Raw genomic sequence first — 13,322 nt, 5'->3', positions numbered from 1 at the left:
CAAGCATCGTGAAACCTTAAAGAACAATGTCATTTAGCGAGATACAGCGTTCAGTACTGCAATAAGTTGGTGAGAAACTGTGAGGTCAAGCAAATATCGTAATTGTGAACGAAACAGTGTAATTGAGCGTATTTAAATACAAGTTCGAATGTTAGGTTAGGTTGAGATATCAACCGTCGTAAAACCGCATTAAACAATGTCAGTGAGATGTAGTGTTTTTCACCATTACAAGTCGGGAACTGCGATATCTAATGTGAATGCGCTTGCAAACGTCGTTAGGTTACGTTAGGTTAGGTTTGGTTAGGTTAGGTTAGGTTAGGTTAGGTTATGTTTGGTTAGGTTGGGTTAGGTTAGGTTAGGTTACGTTAGGTTAAGGTATGAACCGTCGTAAAACCGCATTACACAATGTCACTTAGTGAGATGCAGTGTTTTTCACCTTTACAAGTTGGGAACTGCAATATCTAATGTGAAAGCGCTTGAAACCGTCGTTATGTTGTAGAAAGCAATGTAAAGTAGCGAGTAAAACGTTTTCTAACGATAGAAGTGCGAAGGTTATGTTAGGTTGAGTTATGTTAGTTTAAGCTATGTAGCGTCGTGAAACCACCAAAAACGACGTCATCTAACGAGATAGTGTTGTTTTATTGCGAGTACGAAACTGCGATAGGTAAAATGTTGTGAAAGCACACAAAACGGCATGAACAAGCCAAATACTGCGTGTTGTACCGTTACAAGTGCGAAACTGCTATGTTGTGACATTCTCGTTAAAGCGCATGCAAGCATCGTGAAACCTTAAAGAACGATGTCATTTAGCGAGATACAGCGTTCTGTACTGCAATAAGTTGGTGAAAAACTGTGAGGTTATGCAAATATCCTAATTGTGAACGAAACAGTGTAATAGAGCGTTTTTTAATGCAAGTGCGAATGTTAGGTTAGGTTAAGATATGAACCGTCGTAAAACCGCATTAAACAATGTCACTTAGTGAGATGCAGTGTTTTTCACCATTACAAGTGGGGAACTGCGATTTCTAATGTGAAAGCGCTTGCAAACGTCGTTAGGTTAGGTTAGGTTAGGTTAGGTTGGGTTAGGTTAGGTTTGGTTAGGTTAGGTTAAGATATGAACCGTCGTAAAACCGCATTAAACAATGTCACTTAGTGAGATGCAGTGTTTTTCACCATTACAAGTCGGGAACTGCGATTTCTAATGTGAAAGCGCTTGCAAACGTCGTTAGGTTAGGTTAGGTTAGGTTAGGTTGGGTTAGGTTAGGTTTGGTTAGGTTAGGTTAAGATATGAACCGTGCTAAAACCGCATTAAACAATGTCACTTAGTGAGGTGCTGTGTTTTTCACCATTACAAGTCGGGAACTGCGATATCTAAAGTGAAAGCGCATGAAACCGTCGTAATCTTGTAGAAAACATTGTAAAGTAGCGAATAAAACGTTTTCTAACGATAGAAGTGCGAAGGTTAGGTTAGTTTGAGCTACGTAGAGTAGTGAAACCACCAAAAACGATGTCATCTAACGAGATAGTGTTGTTTTATTGCGAGTACGAAACTGGGATAGGTGAAATATTGTGAAAGCACACAAAATGGCATAAACTAGCCAGATACTGCGTCTTGTGTCGTTACAAGTGCGAAACTGCTTTATTGTGATATTCTCGTTAAAGCGCATGCAAGAATCGTGAAACCTTAAAGAACGATGTCATTTAGCGAGATACAGCGTTCTGTACTGTAATAAGTTGGTGAGAAACTGTGAGGTCAAGCAAATATCGTAATTGTGAACGAAACAGTGTAATTGAGCGTCTTTGGATACAAGTGCGAATGTTAGGTTAGGTTAAGATATGAACCGTCGTAAAACCGCATTAAACAATGTCACTCAGTGAGATGCAGTGTTTTTCACCATTACAAGTCGGGAACTGCGGTATCTAATGTGAAAGCGCTTGCAACCATCGTTAGGTTAGGTTAGGTTAGGTTAGGTTAGGTTTGGTTAGGTTAGGTTAGGTTAGGGTATGTTAGGTAAGGTTTGGTTAGGTTAGGTTAGGTTAGGTTGGGTTAGGTAAGGTTAGGTTAGGTTAAGATATGAACCGCGCTAAAACCGCATTAAACAATGTCACTTAGTGAGATGCTGTGTTTTTCACCATTACAAGTCGGGAACTACGATATCTAATGTGAAAGCGCATGAAACCGTCGTAATCTTGTAGAAAACAGTGTAAAGTAGCGAATAAAACGTTTTCTAACGTAGAAGTGCGAAGGTTCGGTTAGTTTGAGCTAGGTAGCGTCGTGAAACCACCAAAAACGATGTCATCTAACGAGATAGTGTTGTTTTATTGTGAGTACGAAACTGCGATAGGTGGAATATTGTGAAAGCACACAAAATGGCATAAACTAGCTAGATACTGCGTCTTGTGTCGTTACAAGTGCGAAACTGCTTTATTGTGATATTCTCGTTAAAGCGCATGCAAGTATCGTGAAACCTTAAAGAACGATGTCATTTAGCGAGATACAGCGTTCTGTTGGTTGGTGAGAAACTGTGAGGTCAAGCAAATATCGTAATTGTGAACGAAACAGTGTAATTGAGCGTCTTTGGATACAAGTGCGAATGTTAGGTTAGGTTAAGATATGAACCGTCGTAAAACCGCATTAAACAATGTCACTCAGTGAGATGCAGTGTTTTTCACCATTACAAGTCGGGAACTGCGGTATCTAATGTGAAAGCGCTTGCAACCGTCGTTAGGTTAGGTTAGGTTAGGTTAGGTTAGGTTACGTTAGGTTAGGTTAGGTTAGGTTTGGTTAGGTTAGGTTAGGTTAGGTTAGGTTAGGTTAGGGTATGTTAGGTAAGGTTTGGTTAGGTTAGGTTAGGTTAGGTTGGGTTAGGTAAGGTTAGGTTAGGTTAAGATATGAACCGCGCTAAAACCGCATTAAACAATGTCACTTAGTGAGATGCTGTGTTTTTCACCATTACAAGTCGGGAACTGCGATATCTAATGTGAAAGCGCATGAAACCGTCGTAATCTTGTAGAAAACATTGTAAAGTAGCGAATAAAACGTTTTCTAACGATAGAAGTGCGAAGGTGAGGTTAGGTTAGGTTAGTTTAAGCTAGGTAGCGTCGTGAAACTACCAAAAACGACGTCATCTAACGAGATAGTGTTGTTTTATTGCGAGTATTAAACTGCGATAGGTGAAATGTCGTGAAAGCACACAAAACGGCATGAACAAGCCAAATACTGCGTGTTCTACTGTTATAAGTGCGAAACTTCTATATTGTGATATTCTCGTTAAAGCGCATGCAAGCATCGTGAAACCTTAAAGAACAATGTCATTTAGCGAGATACAGCGTTCTGTACTGCAATAAGTTGGTGAAAAACTGTGAGGTTATGCAAATATCGTAATTGTGAACATAACAGTGTAATAGAGCGTTTTTAGATACAAGTGCGAATGTCAGGTTAGGTTAAGATATGAACCGTCGTAAAACCACATTAAACAATGTCACTTAGTGAGATGCAGTGTTTTTCACCATTACAAGTCGGGAACTGCGATATTTAATGTGAAAGCGCTTGCAAACGTCGTTAGGTTATGTTAGGTTAGGTTAGGTTAGGTTAGGTTACGTTAGGTTAGGTTAGGTTAGGTTAGGTTAGATTAGGTTAGGTTGGGTTGAGTTGGGTTAGGTTGGGTTAGGTTAGGTTAGGTTAGGTTAAGATATGAACCGCGCTAAAACCGCATTAAACAATGTCACTTAGTAAGATGCTGTGTTTTTCACCATTACAAGTCGGGAACTGCGATATCTAATGTGAAAGCGCATGAAACCGTCGTAATCTTGTAGAAAACACTGTAAAGTAGCGAATAAAACGTTTTCTAACAATAGAAGTGCGAAGGTTAGGTTAGTTCGAGCTACGTAGCGTCGTGAAACCACCAAAAACGATGTCATCTCACGAGATAGTGTTGTTTTATTGCGAGTACGAAACTGCGATAGGTGAAATATTGTGAAAGCACACAAAATGGCATAAACTAGCCAGATACTGCGTCTTGTGTCGTTACAAGTGCGAAACTGCTTTATTGTGATATTCTCGTTAAAGCGCATGCAAGAATCGTGAAACCTTAAAGAACGATGTCATTTAGCGAGATACAGCGTTCTGTACTGTAATAAGTTGGTGAGAAACTGTGAGGTCAAGCAAATATCGTAATTGTGAACGAAACAGTGTAATTGAGCGTCTTTGGATACAAGTGCGAATGTTAGGTTAGGTTAAGATATGAACCGTCGTAAAAACGCATAAAAAAATGTCACTCAGTGAGATGCAGTGTTTTTCACCATTACAAGTCGGGAACTGCGATATCTAATGTGAAAGCGCTTGCAACCGTCGTCAGGTTAGGTTAGGTTAGGTTAGGTTAGGTTACGTTAGGTTAGGTTAGGTTAGGTTAGGTTTGGTTAGGTTAGGTTAGGTTAGGTTAGGTTAGGGTATGTTAGGTAAGGTTTGGTTAGGTTAGGTTAGGTTAGGTTGGGTTAGGTAAGGTTAGGATAGGTTAAGATATGAACCGCGCTAAAACCGCATTAAACAGTGTCACTTAGTGAGATGCTGTGTTTTTCACCATGACAAGTCGGGAACTGCGAGATCTAATGTGAAAGCGCATGAAACCGTCGTAATCTTGTAGAAAACATTGTAAAGTAGCGAATAAAACGTTTTCTAACGATAGAAGTGCGAAGGTTCGGTTAGTTTGAGCTAGGTAGCGTCGTGAGACCACCAAAAAAGACGTCATCTAACGAGATAGTGTTGTTTTATTGCATGTACGAAACTGCAATAGGTGAAATGTTGTGAAAGTACACAAAACGGCTTGAACAAGCCAGATACTGCGTGTTGTACCGTTACAAGTGCGAAACTGCTATAATGTGATATTCTCGTTAAAGCGCATGCAAGCATAGTGAAACCTTAAAGAACGATGTCATTTAGCGAGATACAGCGTTCTGTACTACAATAAGTTGGTGAAAAACTGTGAGGTTATGCAAATATCGTAATTGTGAACGAAACAGTGTAATAGAGCGTTTTTCAATACAAGTACGAATGTTAGGTTAGGTTAACATATGAACCGTCGTAAAACCGCATTAAACAATGTCACTTAGTGAGATGCAGTGTTTTTCACCATTACAAGTCGGGAACTGCGATATCTAATGTGAAAGCGCTTGCAAACGTCGTTAGGTTAGGTTAGGTTAGGTTAGGTTGGGTTAGGTTAGGTTAGGTTAGGTTAGGTTATGAACCGCGCTAAAACCGCATTAAACAATGTCACTTAGTGAGATGCAGTGTTTTTCACCATTACAAGTCGGGAACTGCGATATCTAATGTGAAAGCGCTTGCAAACGTCGTTAGGTTAGGTTAGGTTAGGTTGGGTTAGGTTAGGTTAGGTTAGGTTAAGATATGAACCGCGCTAAAACCGCAATAAACAATGTCACTTAGTGAGATGCTGTGTTTTTCACCATTACAAGTCGGGAACTGCGATATCTAATGTGAAAGCTCTTGCAAACGTCGTTAGGTTAGGTTAGGTTAGGTTAGGTTAGGTTACGTTAGGTTAGGTTAGGTTAGGTTTGGTTAGGTTAGGTTAGGTTAGGTTAGGTTATGTTAGGTAAGGTTTGGTTAGGTTAGGTTAGGTTGGGTTAGGTAAGGTTAGGTTAGGTTAAATTAGGTTAGGTTAGGTTAGGTTAAGATATGAACCGCGCTAAAACCGCATTAAACAATGTCACTTAGTGAGATGCTGTGTTTTTCACCATTACAAGTCGGGAACTGCGATATCTAATGTGAAAACGCATGAAACCGTCGTAATCTTGTAGAAAACATTGTAAAGTAGCGAATAAAACGTTTTCTAACGATAGAAGTGCGAAGGTTAGGTTAGTTTGAGCTACGTAGCGTCGTGAAACCACCAAAAACGATGTCATCTAACGAGATAGTGTTGTTTTATTGCGAGTACGAAACTGCGATAGGTGAAATATTGTGAAAGCACACAAAATGGCATAAACTAGCCAGATACTGCGTCTTGTGTCTTTACAAGTGCGAAACTGCTTTATTGTGATATTCTCGTTAAAGCGCATGCAAGTATCGTGAAACCTTAAAGAACGATGTCATTTAGCGAGATACAGCGTTCTGTACTGTAATAAGTTGGTGAGAAACTGTGAGGTCAAGCAAATATCGTAATTGTGAACGAAACAGTGTAATTGAGCGTCTTTGGATACAAGTGCGAATGTTAGGTTAGGTTAAGATATGAACCGTCGTAAAACCGCATTAAACAATGTCACTCAGTGAGATGCAGTGTTTTTCACCATTACAAGTCGGGAACTGCGGTATCTAATGTGAAAGCGCTTGCAACCGTCGTTAGGTTAGGTTAGGTTAGGTTAGGTTAGGTTACGTTAGGTTAGGTTAGGTTAGGTTTGGTTAGGTTAGGTTAGGTTAGGTTAGGTTAGGGTATGTTAGGTAAGGTTTGGTTAGGTTAGGTTAGGTTAGGTTGGGTTAGGTAAGGTTAGGTTAGGTTAAGATATGAACCGCGCTAAAACCGCATTAAACAATGTCACTTAGTGAGATGCTGTGTTTTTCACCATTACAAGTCGGGAACTGCGATATCTAATGTGAAAGCGCATGAAACCGTCGTAATCTTGTAGAAAACAGTGTAAAGTAGCGAATAAAACGTTTTCTAACGTAGAAGTGCGAAAGTTCGGTTAGTTTGAGCTAGGTAGCGTCGTGAAACCACCAAAAACGATGTCATCTAACGAGATAGTGTTGTTTTATTGCGAGTACGAAACTGCGATAGGTGAAATATTGTGAAAGCACACAAAATGGCATAAACTAGCCAGATACTGCGTCTTGTGTCGTTACAAGTGCGAAACTGCTTTATTGTGATATTCTCGTTAAAGCGCATGCAAGTATCGTGAAACCTTAAAGAACGATGTCATTTAGCGAGATACAGCGTTCTGTACTGTAATAAGTTGGTGAGAAACTGTGAGGTCAAGCAAATATCGTAATTGTGAACGAAACAGTGTAATTGAGCGTCTTTAGATACAAGTGCGAATGTTAGGTTAGGTTGAGATGTCAACCGTCGTAAAACCGCATTAAACAATGTCACTTAGTAAGATGTAGTGTTTTTCAACATTACAAGTCGGGAACTACGATATCTAATGTGAAAGCGCATGAAACCGTCGTAATCTTGTAGAAAACATTGTAAAGTTGCGAGTAAAACGTTTTCTAACGATAGAAGTGGGAAGGTTAGCTTGAGTTATGTTAGTTTAAGCTATGTAGCGTCGTGAGACCACCAAAAAGGACGTCATCTAACGAGATAGTGTTGTTTTATTGCATGTACGAAACTGCAATAGCTGAAATGTTGTGAAAGTACACAAAACGGCTTGAACAAGCCAGATACTGCGTGTTGTACCGTTACAAGTGCGAAACTGCTATAATAAGATATTCTCGTTAAAGCTCATGCAAGCATAGTGAAACCTTAAAGAACGATGTCATTTAGCGAGATACAGCGTTCTGTACTACAATAAGTTGGTGAAAAACTGTGAGGTTATGCAAATATCGTAATTGTGAACGAAACAGTGTAATAGAGCGTTTTTCAATACAAGTACGAATGTTAGGTTAGGTTAAGATATGAACCGTCGTAAAACCGCATTAAACAATGTCACTTAGTGAGATGCAGTGTTTTTCACCATTACAAGTCGGGAACTGCGATATCTAATGTGAAAGCGCTTGCAAACGTCGTTAGGTTAGGTTAGGTTAGGTTAGGTTGGGTTAGGTTAGGTTAGGTTAGGTTAGGTTAGGTTAAGATATGAACCGCGCTAAAACCGCATTAAACAATGTCACTTAGTGAGATGCAGTGTTTTTCACCATTACAAGTCGGGAACTGCGATATCTAATGTGAAAGCGCTTGCAAACGTCGTTAGGTTAGGTTAGGTTAGGTTGGGTTAGGTTAGGTTAGGTTAGGTTAAGATATGAACCGCGCTAAAACCGCAATAAACAATGTCACTTAGTGAGATGCTGTGTTTTTCACCATTACAAGTCGGGAACTGCGATATCTAATGTGAAAGCTCTTGCAAACGTCGTTAGGTTATGTTAGGTTAGGTTAGGTTAGGTTACGTTAGGTTAGGTTAGGTTAGGTTTGGTTAGGTTAGGTTAGGTTAGGTTAGGTTAGGTTATGTTAGGTAAGGTTTGGTTAGGTTAGGTTAGGTTGGGTTAGGTAAGGTTAGGTTAGGTTAAATTAGGTTAGGTTAGGTTAGGTTAGGTTAAGATATGAACCGCGCTAAAACCGCATTAAACAATGTCACTTAGTGAGATGCTGTGTTTTTCACCATTACAAGTCGGGAACTGCGATATCTAATGTGAAAGCGCATGAAACCGTCGTAATCTTGTAGAAAACATTGTAAAGTAGCGAATAAAACGTTTTCTAACGATAGAAGTGCGAAGGTTAGGTTAGTTTGAGCTACGTAGCGTCGTGAAACCACCAAAAACGATGTCATCTAACGAGATAGTGTTGTTTTATTGCGAGTACGAAACTGCGATAGGTGAAATATTGTGAAAGCACACAAAATGGCATAAACTAGCCAGATACTGCGTCTTGTGTCTTTACAAGTGCGAAACTGCTTTATTTTGATATTCTCGTTAAAGCGCATGCAAGTATCGTGAAACCTTAAAGAACGATGTCATTTAGCGAGATACAGCGTTCTGTACTGTAATAGGTTGGTGAGAAACTGTGAGGTCAAGCAAATATCGTAATTGTGAACGAAACAGTGTAATTGAGCGTCTTTGGATACAAGTGCGAATGTTAGGTTAGGTTAAGATATGAACCGTCGTAAAACCGCATTAAACAATGTCACTCAGTGAGATGCAGTGTTTTTCACCATTACAAGTCGGGAACTGCGGTATCTAATGTGAAAGCGCTTGCAACCGTCGTTAGGTTAGGTTAGGTTAGGTTAGGTTAGGTTAGGTTAGGTTAGGTTAGGTTTGGTTAGGTTAGGTTAGGTTAGGTTAGGGTATGTTAGGTAAGGTTTGGTTAGGTTAGGTTAGGTTAGGTTGGGTTAGGTAAGGTTAGGTTAGGTTAAGATATGAACCGCGCTAAAACCGCATTAAACAATGTCACTTAGTGAGATGCTGTGTTTTTCACCATTACAAGTCGGGAACTGCGATATCTAATGTGAAAGCGCATGAAACCGTCGTAATCTTGTAGAAAACAGTGTAAAGTAGCGAATAAAACGTTTTCTAACGTAGAAGTGCGAAGGTTCGGTTAGTTTGAGCTAGGTAGCGTCGTGAAACCACCAAAAACGATGTCATCTAACGAGATAGTGTTGTTTTATTGCGAGTACGAAACTGCGATAGGTGAAATATTGTGAAAGCACACAAAATGGCATAAACTAGCCAGATACTGCGTCTTGTGTCGTTACAAGTGCGAAACTGCTTTATTGTGATATTCTCGTTAAAGCGCATGCAAGTATCGTGAAACCTTAAAGAACGATGTCATTTAGCAAGATACAGCGTTCTGTACTGTAATAAGTTGGTGAGAAACTGTGAGGTCAAGCAAATATCGTAATTGTGAACGAAACAGTGTAATTGAGCGTCTTTGGATACAAGTGCGAATGTTAGGTTAGGTTAAGATATGAACCGTCGTAAAACCGCATTAAACAATGTCACTCAGTGAGATGCAGTGTTTTTCACCATTACAAGTCGGGAACTGCGGTATCTAATGTGAAAGCGCTTGCAACCGTCGTTAGGTTAGGTTAGGTTAGGTTAGGTTAGGTTAGGTTACGTTAGGTTAGGTTAGGTTAGGTTTGGTTAGGTTAGGTTAGGTTAGGTTAGGGTATGTTAGGTAAGGTTTGGTTAGGTTAGGTTAGGTTAGGTTGGGTTAGGTAAGGTTAGGTTAGGTTAAGATATGAACCGCGCTAAAACCGCATTAAACAATGTCACTTAGTGAGATGCTGTGTTTTTCACCATTACAAGTCGGGAACTGCGATATCTAATGTGAAAGCGCATGAAACCGTCGTAATCTTGTAGAAAACATTGTAAAGTAGCGAATAAAACGTTTTCTAACGATAGAAGTGCGAAGGTGAGGTTAGGTTAGGTTAGTTTAAGCTAGGTAGCGTCGTGAAACTACCAAAAACGACGTCATCTAACGAGATAGTGTTGTTTTATTGCGAGTATTAAACTGCGATAGGTGAAATGTCGTGAAAGCACACAAAACGGCATGAACAAGCCAAATACTGCGTGTTCTACTGTTACAAGTGCGAAACTGCTATATTGTGATATTCTCGTTAAAGCGCATGCAAGCATCGTGAAACCTTAAAGAACAATGTCATTTAGCGAGATACAGCGTTCTGTACTGCAATAAGTTGGTGAAAAACTGTGAGGTTATGCAAATATCGTAATTGTGAACATAACAGTGTAATAGAGCGTTTTTAGATACAAGTGCGAATGTCAGGTTAGGTTAAGATATGAACCGTCGTAAAACCACATTAAACAATGTCACTTAGTGAGATGCAGTGTTTTTCACCATTACAAGTCGGGAACTGCGATATTTAATGTGAAAGCGCTTGCAAACGTCGTTAGGTTATGTTAGGTTAGGTTAGGTTAGGTTAGGTTACGTTAGGTTAGGTTAGGTTAGGTTAGGTTAGATTAGGTTAGGTTGGGTTGAGTTGGGTTAGGTTGGGTTAGGTTAGGTTAGGTTAGGTTAAGATATGAACCGCGCTAAAACCGCATTAAACAATGTCACTTAGTAAGATGCTGTGTTTTTCACCATTACAAGTCGGGAACTGCGATATCTAATGTGAAAGCGCATGAAACCGTCGTAATCTTGTAGAAAACACTGTAAAGTAGCGAATAAAACGTTTTCTAACAATAGAAGTGCGAAGGTTAGGTTAGTTTGAGCTAGGTAGCGTCGTGAAACCACCAAAAACGATGTCATCTAACGAGATAGTGTTGTTTTATTGCGAGTACAAAACTGGGATAGGTGAAATATTGGGAAAGCGCACAAAAAGGCATGAACTAGCCAGATACTGCGTCTTGTGCCGTTACAAGTGCGAAACTGCTTTATTGCGATATTCTCGTTAAAGTGCATGCAAGTATCGTGAAACCTTAAAGAACGATGTCATTTAGCGAGATAAAGCGTTCTGTACTGTAATAAGTTGGTGAGAAACTGTGAGGTCAAGCAAATATCGTAATTGTGAACGAAACAGTGTAATTGAGCGTATTTAGATACAAGTGCGAATGTTAGGTTAGGTTGAGATATCAACCGTCGTAAAACCGCATTAAACAATGTCACTTAGTGAGATGCAGTGTTTTTCACCATTACAAGTCGGGAACTGCGATATCTAATGTGAAAGCGCTTGCAAACGTCATTAGGTTAGGTTAGGTTAGGTTAGGTTAGGTTAGGTTACGTTAGGTTAGGTTAGGTTACGTTTGGTTAGGTTAGGTTAGGTTAGGTTAGGTTATGTTAGGTAAGGTTTGGTTAGGTTAGATTAGGTTAGGTTGGGTTAGGTAAGGTTAGGTTAGGTTAAATTAGGTTAGGTTAGGTTAGGTTAGGTTAAGATATGAACCGCGCTAAAACCGCATTAAACAATGTCACTTAGTGAGATGCTGTGTTTTTCACCATTACAAGTCGGGAACTGCGATATCTAATGTGAAAGCGCATGAAACCGTCGTAATCTTGTAGAAAACATTGTAAAGTAGCGAATAAAACGTTTTCTAACCATAGAAGTGCGAAGGTTAGGTTACTTTGAGCTACGTAGCGTCGTGAAACCACCAAAAACGATGTCATCTCACGAGATAGTGTTGTTTTATTGCGAGTACGAAACTGCGATAGGTGAAATATTGTCAAAGCACACAAAATGGCATAAACTAGCCAGATACTGCGCCTTGTGTCGTTACAAGTGCGAAACTGCTTTATTGTGATATTCTCGTTAAAGCGCATGCAAGTATCGTGAAACCTTAAAGAACGATGTCATTTAGCGAGATACAGCGTTCTGTACTGTAATAAGTTGGTGAGAAACTGTGAGGTCAAGCAAATATCGTAATTGTGAACGAAACAGTGTAATTGAGCGTCTTTGGATACAAGTGCGAATGTTAGGTTAGGTTGACATATCAACCGTCGTAAAACCGCATTAAACAATGTCACTCAGTGAGATGCAGTGTTTTTCACCATTACAAGTCGGGAACTGCGGTATCTAATGTGAAAGCGCTTGCAACCGTCGTTAGGTTAGGTTAGGTTAGGTTAGGTTTGGTTAGGTTAGGTTAGGTTAGGTTAGGGTATGTTAGGTAAGGTTTGGTTAGGTTAGGTTAGGTTAGGTTGGGTTAGGTAAGGTTAGGTTAGGTTAAGATATGAACCGCGCTAAAACCGCATTAAACAATGTCACTTAGTGAGATGCTGTGTTTTTCACCATTACAAGTCGGGAACTGCGATATCTAATGTGAAAGCGCATGAAACCGTCGTAATCTTGTAGAAAACAGTGTAAAGTAGCGAATAAAACGTTTTCTAACGTAGAAGTGCGAAGGTTCGGTTAGTTTGAGCTAGGTAGCGTCGTGAAACCACCAAAAACGATGTCATCTAACGAGATAGTGTTGTTTTATTGCGAGTACGAAACTGCGATAGGTGAAATATTGTGAAAGCACACAAAATGGCATAAACTAGCCAGATACTGCGTCTTGTGTCGTTACAAGTGCGAAACTGCTTTATTGTGATATTCTCGTTAAAGCGCATGCAAGTATCGTGAAACCTTAAAGAACGATGTCATTTAGCGAGATACAGCGTTCTGTTGGTTGGTGAGAAACTGTGAGGTCAAGCAAATATCGTAATTGTGAACGAAACAGTGTAATTGAGCGTCTTTGGATACAAGTGCGAATGTTAGGTTAGGTTAAGATATGAACCGTCGTAAAACCGCATTAAACAATGTCACTCAGTGAGATGCAGTGTTTTTCACCATTACAAGTCGGGAACTGCGGTATCTAATGTGAAAGCGCTTGCAACCGTCGTTAGGTTAGGTTAGGTTAGGTTAGGTTAGGTTACGTTAGGTTAGGTTAGGTTAGGTTTGGTTAGGTTAGGTTAGGTTAGGTTAGGTTAGGGTATGTTAGGTAAGGTTTGGTTAGGTTAGGTTAGGTTAGGTTGGGTTAGGTAAGGTTAGGTTAGGTTAAGATATGAACCGCGCTAAAACCGCATTAAACAATGTCACTTAGTGAGATGCTGTGTTTTTCACCATTACAAGTCGGGAACTGCGATATCTAATGTGAAAGCGCATGAAACCGTCGTAATCTTGTAGAAAACATTGTAAATTAGCGAATAAAACGTTTTCTAACGATAGAAGTGCGAAGGTGA

The sequence above is a fragment of the Rhipicephalus microplus genome, chromosome 4 (assembly GCF_043290135.1).
Source record: "Rhipicephalus microplus isolate Deutch F79 chromosome 4, USDA_Rmic, whole genome shotgun sequence".
In the NCBI taxonomy this organism is placed as follows: Eukaryota; Metazoa; Arthropoda; class Arachnida; order Ixodida; family Ixodidae; genus Rhipicephalus; species Rhipicephalus microplus.
This window is presented reverse-complemented; position numbering follows the sequence as displayed.